Below are 14,051 nucleotides of genomic sequence, written 5' to 3'. Positions count from 1 at the left end.
GTGTGGGGCCCAAAACTGGACACAGTACTCCAGATGAAGCCTCACCAATGTCGAATAAAGGGGAATGATCACGTCCCTCAATCTGCTGGCAGTGCCCCTACTTATACAGCCCAAAATGCCGTTAGCCTTCTTGGCAACAAGAGCACACTGTTGTGCCAACCTGGACCTCCCCCACTGCAACTTGAGACCATTGCTCCTTGTTCTGTCATCTGCCACCACTGAGAACAGCCGAGCTCCATCCTCTTTGGAACCCCCCTTCAGGTAGTTGAAGGCTGCTATCAAATCCCCCCTCATTCTTCTCTTCTGGAGACTAAACAATCCCAGTTCACTCAGCCTCTCTTCATAAGTCATGTGCTCCAGACCCCCAATCATCTCCTCCATTGGACTCTCTCCAATTTTTCCATATCCTTCTTGTAGTGTGGGGCCCAAAACTGGACACAGTATTCCAGATTAGCCTCACCAATGTCGAATAAAGAGGAACGATCATGTTCCTCGATCTGCTGGCAATGCCCCTACTTATGTTATGCTCATACAAAGCACACGGGATCTTTATAGAGGAAGGTAAATACACACAGCATTTATTGAGAATACCACAGTAGCATATGCTTTATAGACACACACACACACACATACACACAGTCCTGCAGTGATGTTTATAGTTACCAGTCCAGAGTCTGGATCAATCTAGTGGCCAGCCAGATTGGTTGCAGAGGGGAGCGGGGTTCTATCGGTCGCGATCCGATGCTCCTGGAGTGTGGCAAGACGAACCCAAAGTCCTATGGCAAAGCACCCTGTTCTTATGGGATTTCTTCTTTGTTGAAGCCTATGGATTCTGCTGTGTCACTTTGTGAAATGTTTAATTGGTGTAAACATTTCAATACACCTTCGAGAGGGTCATCCTGTTCTTTGTTCCGATTTAATCAATTGTCTTTAGGGGTGCCAGCCTTTACCTCAGGGTCGTCAATCTGCCCTTCCTTATGGATGCGTGTTGCTGATTTTTTGATGTCCTTTAAGTTTTTTCACTCCTTCTTCCTTGACTCTGGCTATAACAATGGCCTTCACACCTTATCTTTTTCTAATGCATACATTCCTCATTTACACAAACAGATTGAGAATACAAACAGTAGTATTTTATATTGAGCAAAAGGGAATTGCAACTTAAACCTTGCTAAGTTTTACAATCAATAACCAAGCCAATTTACATTGAGACCCAGGCCTTCAATGTTCCTCTAAGCTACTTAACAAAGACACAATAGAGAATCCTGTTTCTTACTTCCTAATTTGTAATACATATAGGAAACCATAGTAGCTTTATAACTTATTCTAAAACGAAAGGATGACCATAATTAGTCATAAGGATGTTCTGGTCTGTCATTCCTTTCTGCTATTCAAAAAGGGTGACTGACAGGATGAAATCAAATCAAACATTAATTCTCATAGTACATTATAAAATCCAGCTCCTACACTAAGGGTATGTCTACACTACGAAATTAGTTCGAATTTATAGAAGCCGGTTTTATTGAAATCGGTTGTATACAGCCGATTGTGTATGTCCACACAATAAAATGCTCTAGGTGCTCTAGTCGGCAGACCTCGTCCACAGTACGAGGCTAGCGTCGACTTCCGGAGCATTGCACTATGGGTAGCTATCCCACAGCTATCCCACAGTTCCCGCAGTCTCTGCCGCCCCTTGGAATTCTGGGTTGAGATCCCAATGCCCGGATGATGCAAAACAGTGTCGCGGGCGGTTCTGGGTACATGTCGTCAGGCCCCTCCCTCCCCCGTCACAGCAACGGCAGACAATAGATTCGCGCCTTTTTATCTGGGTTACCTGGGTTACCTGTGCAGACAACATGGAGCCCGCTCAGCACAGCTGAGCTCACCATCACCATATGTCCTCTGGGTGCCGGCAGACGTGGGACTGCATTGCTACACAGCAGCAGCTGCTAACTGCCTTTTGGCGGTAGACGGTGCAGTAGACTGGTAGCCTTCATCGGCGATCTGGGTGCTGGCAGCCGTGGGGCTTGCCTTTTGGCAGTAAATGGTGTATTATGACTGTTAGCCGGCCTATTACAAGTCGGGTCATCGCACGTTAGCAGAGTCTTCCCTGAGCAGCAGCTCGTGCAATAGGCCTGAAGACCATCGTCATACACCGCCCAGTATTTGCTGCCAAGCACCCAGAAAGATGCCGAGGGCTATCAGTCACGCTGCACCGTCGTCTTAAGATGTAAAAAATAGATTTTCTCTGTATTCATTTGCTTCCCCCTCCCTCCGTCAACAGGGTTTTCAGTTTAATCTTTGGGGGGGACCAGTCTGTGACAGTTGTTTGTGTCTCTCCCTGATGCACAGCCACCGTTCTTTATTTTAATTCCCTGTGCCTGTACGCCATGTCGTCACTCGGCCCCCCTCCCTCCTTCCCCTAGGCCGTCAGATACTACGTTTGCGCCACAGCTCGAGCCGAGAAGCGGTTCGCGCCTTTTCTTTGAATTCTGGGTTGAGATCCCAATGCCCGGATGATGCAAAACAGTGTCGCGGGCGGTTCTGGGTACATGTCGTCAGGCCCCTCCCCCCTCGTCACAGCAACGGCAGACAATAGATTCGCGCCTTTTTACCTGGGTTACCTGTGCAGACAACATACCACGGCAAGCATGGAGCCCGCTCAGCTCAGCTGAGCTCACCGTCACCATATGTCCTCTGGGTGCCGGCAGACGTGGGACTGCATTGCTACACAGCAGCAGCTGCTAACTGCCTTTTGGCGGTAGACGGTGTAGCATGAGTGATAGCCGTGGGGCTGGCAGCCGTAGTGCTGCATTGCACCAGCCCCTTGCAGGCGATGGTATATTATGACTGGTACCCGTCGTCGTCGTACTGGTATGGCTGTCAATCATGGCCACCTGGGCAGACATGCTACTGTTTCGATGATGACGGTTACCAGTCATAATATACTATTTTCTGCCAATTGCCCAATATTGTCTGCTAAGCACCCAGAAGAGGCCGAGGGCGATGCTGGGTGCTGGCGGACGTGGGGCTGGCAGACGTGGGGCTGCATTGCTACACAGCAGCAGCCCCTTGCCTTTTGGCAGATGATGGCATATTATGATTGGTATCCGTCATCGTCATACTGGTATGGCTGTCACTCATGCTGCAGCGTCGGCTGCCACCTTAAGATGTAAAAAATAGATTTGTTCTGTGTTCATTTGCTTCCCCTTCCTCCGTGAAATCAACGGCCTGCTAAGCCCAGGGTTTCCAGTTTAATCTTTGGGGGGACCATTCTGTGTGACAGTTGTTTGTGTTTCTCCCTGTTCCTGTACCTGTACGCCATGTCGTCACTCGGCCCTCCCTCCCTCCCGCCCTCCTTCTCCTGGTCCATCAGATACTACTTTCGCGCCTTTTTTCTGACCAGGCGCCATAGCTAGCACTGGGATCATGGAGCCCGCTCAGATCACCGCGGCAATTATGAGCACTATGAACACCACGCGCATTGTCCTGGAGTACATGCAGAGCCAGAACATGCCAAGGCGAAACCCGGACCAGGCGAGGAGGCGATTGCAGCGCGGCGACGAGAGTGATGAGGAAATTGACATGGCCATAGACCTCTCACAAGGCACAGGCCCCAGCAATGTGGAAATCATGGTGTTACTGGGGCAGGTTGATACCGTGGAACGCCGATTCTGGGCCCGGGAAACAAGCACAGACTGGTGGGACCGCATCGTGCTGCAGGTATGGGACGATTCCCAGTGGCTGCGAAACTTTCGCATGCGTAAGGGCACTTTCATGGAACTTTGTGACTTGCTTTCCCCTGCCCTGAAACGCCAGGATACCAAGATGAGAGCAGCCCTCACAGTTGAGAAGCGAGTGGCGATAGCCCTGTGGAAGCTTGCAACGCCAGACAGCTACCGGTCAGTCGGGAATCAATTTGGAGTGGGCAAATCTACGGTGGGGGCTGCTGTGATCCAATTTGCCAGGGCAATGAAAGACCTGGTGATAGCAAGGGTAGTGACTCTGGGCAACGTGCAGTCAATAGTGGATGGTTTTGCTGAAATGGGATTCCCAAACTGTGGCGGGGCCATAGACGGAACCCATATCCCTATCTTGTCACCGGAGCACCAAGCCACCGACTACATAAACCGCAAGGGGTACTTTTCAATGCTGCTGCAAGCCCTGGTGGATCACAAGGGACGTTTCACCAACATCAACGTGGGATGGCCGGGAAAGGTACATGATGCTCGCGTCTTCAGGAACTCTGCTCTGTTTCGAAAGCTGGAGGAAGGGACTTTCTTCCCGGACCAGAAAGTGACCATTGGGGATGTTGAAATGCCTATCGTGATCCTTGGGGACCCAGCCTACCCCTTAATGCCATGGCTCATGAAGCCATACACAGGCAGCCTGGACAGGAGTCAGGACCTGTTCAACTACAGGCTGAGCAAGTGCCGAATGGTGGTGGAATGTGCATTTGGACGTTTAAAAGCGCGCTGGCGCAGCTTACTGACTCGCTCAGACCTCAGCGAAAAGAATATCCCCATTGTTATTGCTGCTTGCTGTGCGCTCCACAATATCTGTGAGAGTAAGGGGGAGACATTTATGGCGGGGTGGGAGGTTGAGGCAACTCGCCTGGCCGCTGATTACGCGCAGCCAGACACCAGGGCGGTTAGAGGAGCACAGCAGGGCGCGGTGCGCATCAGAGAAGCTTTGAAAACGAGTTTTGTGACTGGCCAGGCTACTGTGTGAAACTTCTGTTTGTTTCTCCTTGATGAACCCTCCAACCCCCCCCCCCGACCCGGTTCACTCTACTTCCCTGTAAACCAACCACCCCACCCCACCCTCCCCTCCCCTCCCGCTTGCAGAGGCAATAAAGTCATTGTTTTTTCACATTCATGCATTCTTTATTAGTTCCTTACAGAGGTAGGGGGATAATTGCCAAGGTAGCAGGGATGGGTGGGGGAGGAGGGATGGAAAAGGACACACTGCATTTTAAAACTTTAACTCTTATTGAAGCCCAGCCTTCTGATGCTTGGGCGATCATCTGGGGTGGAGTGACTGGGTGGACGGAGGCCCCCCCACCGTGTTCTTGGGCGTCTGGGTGACGAGGCTATGGAACTTGGAGAGGAGGGCTGTTGGTTACACAGGGGCTGTAGCGGCGGTCTCTGCTCCTGCTGCCTTTCCTGCAACTCAACCATACGCTCGAGCATATCACTTTGATGCTCCAGCAGACGGAGCATTGCCTCTTGCCGTCTGTCTGCAAGCTAACGCCACCTATCGTCTTCAGCCCGCCACCTCTCCTCTCGTTCATGTTGGACTTTTCTCATCTCCGACATTGACTGCCTCCACGCATTCTGCTGTGCTCTATCAGCGTGGGAGGACATCTGCAGCTCCGTGAACATCTCGTCCCTCGTCTTACGTTTTCTCTTTCTAATGTTCACGAGCCTCTGCGAAGGAGAAACATTTGCAGCTGGTGGAGGAGAAGGGAGAGGTGGTTAAAAAAGACACATTTTAGGGAACAATGGGTACACTCTTTCATTACAAGGTCGCATATTTCGGCTTGCAGGCAGCCATCGTAGGCCACAGTGTTTTGGCTTATTTAACCTTCTTAACATGCGGGAAAGGTTGCAAACAGCAGCGCATTTCCCATCTCAAGGATGAATTGGGTTGTCCATTTAAAATGGGGTTTCAATGTAAAAGGAGGGGGCTGCAGTTTCCCGGTTAACATGCGGCACAAACACAAGTAAACCACCCCCCCCACACACACACACGATTCTCTGGGATGATCACTTCACCCCTCCCCTCCACCGCATGGTTAACAGCGGGGAACATTTCTGTTCAGAAGAGCAGGAACGGGCGCCTCTGAATGTCCCCTTAATAAAATCACCCCATTTCAACCAGGTGACCGTGAATGATATCACTCTCCTGAGGATAACAAAGAGAGACAAGGAATGGATATTGTCTGCATGCCAGCAAACACCGGGACCATACGCTGCCATGCTTTGTTATGCAATGATTCCAGACTACGTGCTACTGGCCTGGCGTGGTAAAGTGTCCTACCATGGCGGACGGGATAAGGCAGCCCTCCCCAGAAACCTTTTGCAAAGGCTTTGGGAGTACATAAAGGAGAGCTTTCTGGAGATGTCCCTGGAGGATTTCCGCTCCATCCCCATACACGTTAACAGACTTTTCCAGTAGATGTACTGGCCGCGATTGCCAGGGCAAATTAATCATTAAACACGCTTGCTTTTAAACCATGTGTAATGTTTACAAATATTTACAAAGGTACACTCACCAGAGGTCTCCTGTGTGCCCTGAGGGTCTTGGGTGAGTTCGGAGGTTACTGGTTCCAGGTCCAGGGTAACAAACAGATCCTGGCTGTTGGGGAAACCGGTTTCTCCGCTTCCTTGCTGCTGTGAGCTACCTACAGTACCTCCATCGTCATCTTCCTCGTTCCCCGAACCGTCTTCCCTGTGTGTTTCTCCAGTGAGAGAGTCATAGCACACGGTTGGGGTAGTGGTGGCTGCACCCCCTAGGATCGCATGCAGCTCCGCGTAGTAGCGGCAAGTTTGCGGCTCTGCCCCGGACCTTCCGTTTGCTTCTCTGGCTTTGTGGTAGGCTTGCCTTAGCTCCTTAATTTTCACGCGGCACTGCTGTGTGTCCCTGTTATGGCCTCGGTCCTTCATGGCCTTGGAGATCTTTTCTAATACTTTTCCATTTCTTTTACTGCTACGGAGTTCAGCTATCACTGCTTCATCTCCCCATATGGCGAGCAGATCTCGTACCTCCCGTTCGGTCCATGCTGGAGCTCTTTTGCGATCCTGGGAGGACTCCATGACGGTTACCTGTGCTGATGAGCTCTGCGTGGTCACCTGTGCTCTCCACGCTGGGCAAACAGGAAATGAAATTCAAACCTTCGCGGGTCTTTTCCTGTCTACCTGGTCAGTGCATCTGAGTTGAGAGCGCTGTCCAGAGCGGTCACAATGAAGCACTGTGGGATAGCTCCCGGAGGCCAATAACATCGAATTCCGTCCACACTACCCCAATTCCGACCCGCAAAGGCCGGTTTTATCGCTAATCCCCTCGTCGGAGGTGGTGTAAAGAAACCGGTTTAAAGGGCCCTTTAAGTCGAAAGAAAGGGCCTCGTTGTGTGGACGTGTCCAGGCTTAATTCGGTTTAACGCTGCTAAAGTCGACCTAAACCCGTAGTGTAGACCAGGCCTTATACAGCCCAAAATGCCGTTAGCCTTCTTGTCAACAAGAGCACACTGTTGACTCATATCCAGCTTCTCGTCCACTGTGACCCCTAGGTCCTTTTCTGCAGAACTGCTATCTAGCCATTCGGTCCCTAGTCTGTAGCAGTGCATGGGATTCTTCCGTCCTAAGTGCAGGTCTCTGCACTTGTCCTTGTTGAACCTCATCAGGTTTTTTTTGGCCCAATCTTCTAATTTGTCTAGGTCCCTCTGTATCCGATCCCTACCCTCTAGTGTATCTACCACGCCTCCTAGTTTAGTGTCATCTGCAAACTTGCTGAGAGTGCAGTCCACACCATCCTCCAGATCATTAATAAAGATATTAAACAAATCCGGCCCCAGGACCGACCCTTTGGGCACTCCGCTTGAAACCGGCTGCCAACTAGACATGGAGCCGTTGATCACTACCCATTGAGCCCGACGATCTAGCCAGCTTTCTATCCACCTTTCAGTCCATTCATCCAGCCCATACTTCTTTAACTTGGTGGCAAGAATACTGTGGGAGACCATATCAAAAGCTTTGCTAAAGTCAAGGAATAACACATCCACTGCTTTCCCCTCATCCACAGAGCCAGTTATCTCATCATAGAAGGCAATTAGGTTAGTCAGGCACGACTTCCCCTTGGTGAATCCATGCTGACTGTTCCTGATCACTTTCCTCTCCTCTAAGTGTTTCATAATTGATTCCTTGAGGACCTGCTCCATGATTTTTCCAGGGACTGAGGTGAGGCTGACTGGCCTGTAGTTCCCTGGATCCTCCTTCTTCCCTTTTTTAAAGATGGGCACTACATTAGCCTTTTTCCAGTCATCTGGGACCTCCCTCGATCGCCATGAGTTTTCAAAAATAATGGCTAATGGCTCTGCAATCTCATCCGCCAACTCCCTTAGCACCCTCGGATGCAGCGCATCCGGCCCCATGGACTTGTGCACGTCCAGTTTTTCTAAATAGTCCTGAACCACTTCTTTCTCCACAGAGGGCTGGTCACCTTCTCCCCATATTGTGCTGCCCAGTGCAGCAGTCTGGGAGCTGACCTTGTTTGTGAAGACAAAGGCAAAAAAAGCATTGAGTACATTAGCTTTTTCCACATCTGGGTGTATTATCACTTTCTATGATGCTATGGGCATTCATCCCCCAAAGGGAGATAGCACATTCAACCAGATTGCAGGCAACATCTACTGCACTACTTAAGAATGTACCAGTATCTGAAATATGTAGGGCCGCTACATGGGCTTCAATACATACATTTGCAAAACATTAGGCCCTGATCCATACGTCAGATCCAATGCAGCACTTTGGTTCTGCAATACTGTCTTTACTTCTGGACTCTATTCTGAAGCTTCCTCTTGCTTCTGGGGATACTGCTCAGAAGTCACCTGAAGTGGAGGATGCATGGGGAAGATGAGGTTACTCACTTTATGCATTGAATGCAGTTCTTTGAGATGTGCATACCTACTGGGTGCCCCATTACCTGGCCTCCTTCCCCTCTGCTTTGGCCTGTTCCTTAGGGAATGTTTGGTTGGACAAGGAACTGGGGGGGGGGGTTTGCCCACACACCCCTATATAGTCTCAATATCCAGCACAAGGAGGCATAGGGCACATTAGCAGGCCAAACGGATACTGCTAACTGACAATCTCTGCTCAAGGGCTTGACAGGCACATGTGCACATGCCGTGGAGCCCCCATAGAGACAAATATCTTGAAGGACTGTAGTTACTGCACAAAATGAGTAATCTCTTATTGAAGGGACACTTCCCGCTCTCCCCCCTCAAGGAAAATTTACTCAATTTACACCTGTTCAAGACATTTCCTTAAAAGCATAACAACATTGTTTGTAATTTAAAGTTACATAGTGTCTTCTCCTTGAGGATCCCAAAGTGCTTTTGTGTCCGGGGTCCTAGTGGGAGCCAGCTGTGGTCACTCAATTAGGGTGAGCTGCAAAGAATGGGGCAGACAATCCCCAAAAAGCTGGTGGATAAATGAAGTATTTGTAAACAAAGTATTAAGCTTCATGCCAGTGCATTTTACACATGGGAAAACTCAGCCCCAGAATCTTTAGAGAGATCTGCAAGGAATACAAATAGCATATGACCTCTTTTAAACATTGTCTTTTGTTAGTTTGTGTTGACAGCTGACCAACAATTGGGGGTTAAAAAAAATTGCTGGGTCTTCAAGACATTAGAAAATTTGCTTTATTATTATTAGAAGCAACTATTCTTAATATTTAATGTTTGTGGTGAGGAGGGGGCTAGAGGAATCCTTGACACTCAGAAACCACAAATTATGCTCCTTTCTACTTTGCTTCTCTTTCTTTCATAACTTAAGTGTACCACCTTCAGATAAATCTGTGGAGAATCAACTGGAAAGCAAGAGACTATAAGTGGTTGTTGAATGCATGTTGTCTATGTAACAGCAGCAGTTATGCTTCTAATTTATATTATGCATATTTTGAGAAATATCTCTATAATGTAAATATGGCTTAGTAAATAGTGCTCATGTCTCTGCATCAGCAGGTTATTTGTGAGTATAAATTCTATTCCTTGAGTTTATAGTTGGTGTTTGCTCTTTCTTAGTGTTAAATACCAATAGAATATGCCTAAGTGCTGTTGATATAGCAAAACCAAGTTTGCTGACAGAGGCAATGGTGGTTGGGACCCTGAGCTTGTCACACATTTTATGTAAAATGCCATAGGATCCTTAACTTCTACCATATTGGTGCTGCTTCAACATCTTAAGGCAGTGGTTTTCAACTTGTGATCTGTGGACCCCTGCGGGGTCCGCACAGACTATGTCTAAGATTTCCAAAGGGGTATGCACCTCCATCTGAAAATATTTAAGGGTCTGCAAATGAAAAAAAGTACTTCTAAGTGCACTTTTGTCTTTTCTATGACTAGTTACAGTTGCCAGCTATGGGAGGACATGTCAAACTGAGAAAACTAAGTTATTAAACAAAATCCTTCAGCTACCAAACATGCACATCCCTGAAGCTGGCAGCTGTGACACACCGTCAGATCTTTTAAGTGCCTATTTTATCATTTTAGCGCAGCCAGAATATGTTTAATAGCATTTACTAAAGCAGACTAGGTTTGCCAACTTTCTAATAGCCCAAAACCGAACATCCTAGCCCCGTCCCTTCCCTGAGGCCACACCCCCCACTCACTACCAGGGCCGGCTCCAGCATTTCTGCCACCCCAAGCAAAAAAAAAGCCGTGATCGCGACCGGCGGCAGCAATTGAAAAAAAAAAAAAAAAAAAACCCGCGATGGGGGGCGGCAGTTCAGCGGCAGGTCCTTCGCTCCTAGAGGAAGTGAGGGACCTGCCACCCCCGAATTGCCGCAGGTGCCGCCCCTCTCCCTTGGCCGCCCCAAGCACCTGCTTGTTAAGCTGGTGCCTGGAGCCGGCCCTGCTCACTACATTTCCCCACCCTCACTCACTTTCACTGGGATGGGGCAGGGGGTTGGGATGTGGGAGGGGGTGTGAGCTTTGTCTGGAGGTGTAGGAGGGGGCTCCAGGCTGGCGGGGTGGGGCGGAGGGGTTCAGAGTGTGGGAGGGGGCTCTGGGCTGGGGGTTGGAGTGCAGGGGGGTGAGGGCTCCATCTGGGGGTGGAGGCTCTGGGGTGGGGGATTCAGGTGTGGGCTCCCTCCGGCAGCTCCCAGTCAGTGGCACAGTGGGGGGCTAAGGCAGGCTTCCTGCCTGACCTGACTCCTCGCTGCGCCCCAGAAGCGGCCAGCAGGTCCAGCGCCTAGGTGGAGGTGCGGCAGGCAGCTCTGTGCGCTGTTCTTGCCCACAGGCACTGCCCCTGCAGCTCCCATTGGCCATGGTTTCTGGCCAATGGGAGTGCGGAGCAGGTGCTTGTGGCGGGGGCAGTGCATGGAGCCTTGTATCACCTGCCCGCCCGCCCGCCCGCCCAGGAGCCAGACCTGCTGTCCGCTTCCGGTGTAGGAATGCATAGCTCCCGAATCGCCAGCCCACGGGCGCGGCAAACTGCTCCCAGGGCAACGAGGCAGGAGTGACCTTCAATCCAGCGTTTGTGTTTGGGAAACTTATTTGGCTAATTTGATTGTTTCCTCGCAGCTGGCATTCACGCGCTCAAGAGATGGGTTCATTATCTTATGTGCATGTATACTGCCTGGCTTTTCTATGCGCAGGAATGTAACCACTAAGAAGTGTTGTAAACAAAGTAAGGAGAGAAATAAAAACCCCAGGAAAAGTTTTCCTGGGAGGCTTTTTGCTTGAGGCTTTTGAAGCTCTCTAGCTACCACAGACCTGGCGTTCTGTTTCCTTTCCTGTGTTGTCACCACATTCCGGGCTGCAGTGCAGAGCCAGGACAGGCAGGGAGTAGCCTGCCTTAGCTCGGCACCACCACCAACTGGACTTTTTATGGCCCGGTCAGTGGTGCTGACCAGAGCTGCCAGGGTCCATTGTTCTGGTTGAAGACGAGACACCGGGTCACCCTACAGCAGATGCTATTTTGCTGCCTGGGAATGGTGCCTGGCTGGCTGGAGTAGGGGAGGGAGGGCTTTTCACTCATTTTAAGGACACTGCCCTGGGATCCTGAACTTCTACCACAGTGTGGCTGCCAAAACAGGCTCCTGGTTTGTTTTTTCTTAATTTTATTTTGTAACTGTGTCAGCTTTCACAGCCCGCCCCCAGCTGTGCGCTCTACGTGCATCTGGCATAAGCGTGTGGCCTTAGGCCTGGGCCGGCTCTGGGGCCACATCCACCGGCAGAGCGGGTTGAGGGCACGCGGTACAGCCGCAGAAGCAGGCTATGAGTAACCAGCGCCGGGGGAGCAGCTGCCCGCAGGCTGCCGGTGGAAGCTCGCACAGGAGCTGTCGTTTCGCGCCTTTTCCTGCCAGCGGCTCAACCAGCAACCCTGGGAGGACGGGTGATAGGACAAGTGTCTCTCCCTGTTTGCAGGGTCTGGACCCAGTTTCGCGCGGAACCCCTGAAAATCTAAGACGGAGACGGAACCCCGGCGCTCTCGCCTCCAGTGCGCATGCGCGCGAGTCCTCCCCCCCCTTCTGCCCCCTTACCCTCTGCGACAGTTGAGGCGGCAAGAGGCAGGATTGTAACCCCGCCCACTCCCGCGGGCAGAGAAACCGTCCAGGCGTTCACCCGGCAGCCTCTGCGGCTGGCGTTCTGTCACCCTAGCAACCGGCCCTGAACTAGACGGCTCGAGAAACCGCGCATGGTTCCGTCACATCCCGCACCAAGGCTGGCGCTGGTCGGCCGGCGGCGGGGGGTGCGTGTGGTAGGCGCGGGGCGACCGGCCACGAGCGCAGGAGGGGATGGGTGGGAAGGTGCTGCCGTCTCTGGGGAGATTAGGGTGATGGGCAGCGCTGGGGCGGAGTGGGGGAGGTCGGGCGGAGGTGGGGAGGGGGGCACTGCCATCGGATGGCGGGGATCGGGAGGATGGCAGGGGCGGCGCAGCCGTCGATGGGACAGATGGGTGGGGGTGGGCAGAGAGGTGCTGCCATCACACTGGGTTAGATGGGCCGGGAAGGAGGAGGGAAGTGGTGGGTGGGGGGAAGGCAGAAGCCTGGGGACTGTGGCTGATGGGGTGGGGAAGGGAGCTGTGGGGAAGGCTGCAGGGTGGCTCCATAGCCTAGGTCAGGGGTCGGCAACCTATGGCATGCGTGCCAAACACGGCACGTGAGCCGATTTTGAGTGGCACGCATCGGGTGACCAGATGTCCCGATTTTATAGGGACAGTCCCGATATTTGGGGCTTTTTCTTATATAGACTTCTATTACCCCCCACCCTCGTCCCGATTTTTCACACTTGCTGTCTGGTCACCCTAGGCACGCAGCTCCCTGCCACGGTCCTGGCCCTCAGCCCCCCTGCTCTCCCCTGCGGGGGCAGGAGGCAGACACTTGGTTCTGCGGCAGCCCAGCTTCCCCCCTCCCCCACTTCTTCCCCCAGCATCGTGCTTTCCTGTGCCTCCTCCTCTCCGCCCCGGTCAATCAGCTGATGGCCCTTGCGAGGGGGAGGGGGAAGAGCGGCAGCATGCACACAGCTCTGTACAGGAGGCAGAGAAGAGGTAGGGATGGAGCCTGGGGGAAGGGGGTGGAACAGGGCATATCCCTTCCAGCCCCCTGCCATGAGCTGCTCAGGGCAGGGGGCTGGGAGCACCCCCACGAGCTGAGCACCTCAGCCCTCTGCCCTGAACCCCCCCCCAACACACACCCATCCGTCTGCCCTGCACCCCCACAGCCCCATCCGTCTGCCCTGAACCCCCACACACATCCAACCTTCTGCCCTGCACCCCCCCACACCTCCAGCCCTCTGCCCTGTACCCCCCACACTCCAATACCCCCAGCCTTCTGCCCTGCATGCCCCCACACCCCCAGCCCTCTGCCCTGAACCCCCCCCACACCAACACACACACATAGCCTTCTGCCCTGCACCCCCACCGCCCCATTCCTCTGCCCTGAACCCCCCCACACACTCAGCCTTCTGCCCTGCACCCCCCATACCACCAGCCCTCTGCCCTGACCCTTGAACCCCCCCCACACCCAGCCTTCTGCCCTGCGCCCTCTGCCCTGAACCTCCCCACACCCCAACACACCCCAGCCTTCTGCCCTGCACCCCCAGCCCTCTGCCCTGAACCCCCCCACACACTCAGCCTTCTGCCCTGCACCCCCCATACCCCCAGCTGTGTGCCCTGAACCTCCCCACCCCAACACACAACCAGCCTTCTGCCCTGCACCCCCACAGACCCATCCCTTGCCCTGAACCCCCCTACACACTCAGCCTTCTTCCCTGCACCCCCACATCCCCAGCTCTCTGCCCTGCACCCCCCCACCCCAACACACACCCA

The 14,051-nt window shown here is 52.5% G+C and overlaps 1 protein-coding gene across 1 annotated transcript in view; it reads left to right on the top strand.

Annotated features, from left to right (window-relative positions):
* The first annotated feature begins 12,313 nt into the window (after positions 1–12,313).
* The window catches only part of PPP1R42 (protein phosphatase 1 regulatory subunit 42), a 63,021-nt gene continuing 61,283 nt past the window's right edge, over positions 12,314–14,051 (top strand). The window contains exon 1 of the mRNA XM_034763044.1: positions 12,314–12,473. The gene's annotated coding sequence lies outside the window, so the exon portion shown is untranslated. The remainder of the gene's footprint in view (positions 12,474–14,051) is intronic.

The sequence above is a fragment of the Trachemys scripta genome, chromosome 2 (genome assembly GCF_013100865.1).
Source record: "Trachemys scripta elegans isolate TJP31775 chromosome 2, CAS_Tse_1.0, whole genome shotgun sequence".
Classification (NCBI taxonomy): domain Eukaryota; kingdom Metazoa; phylum Chordata; order Testudines; family Emydidae; genus Trachemys; species Trachemys scripta.
This window is presented reverse-complemented; position numbering and strand designations above follow the sequence as displayed.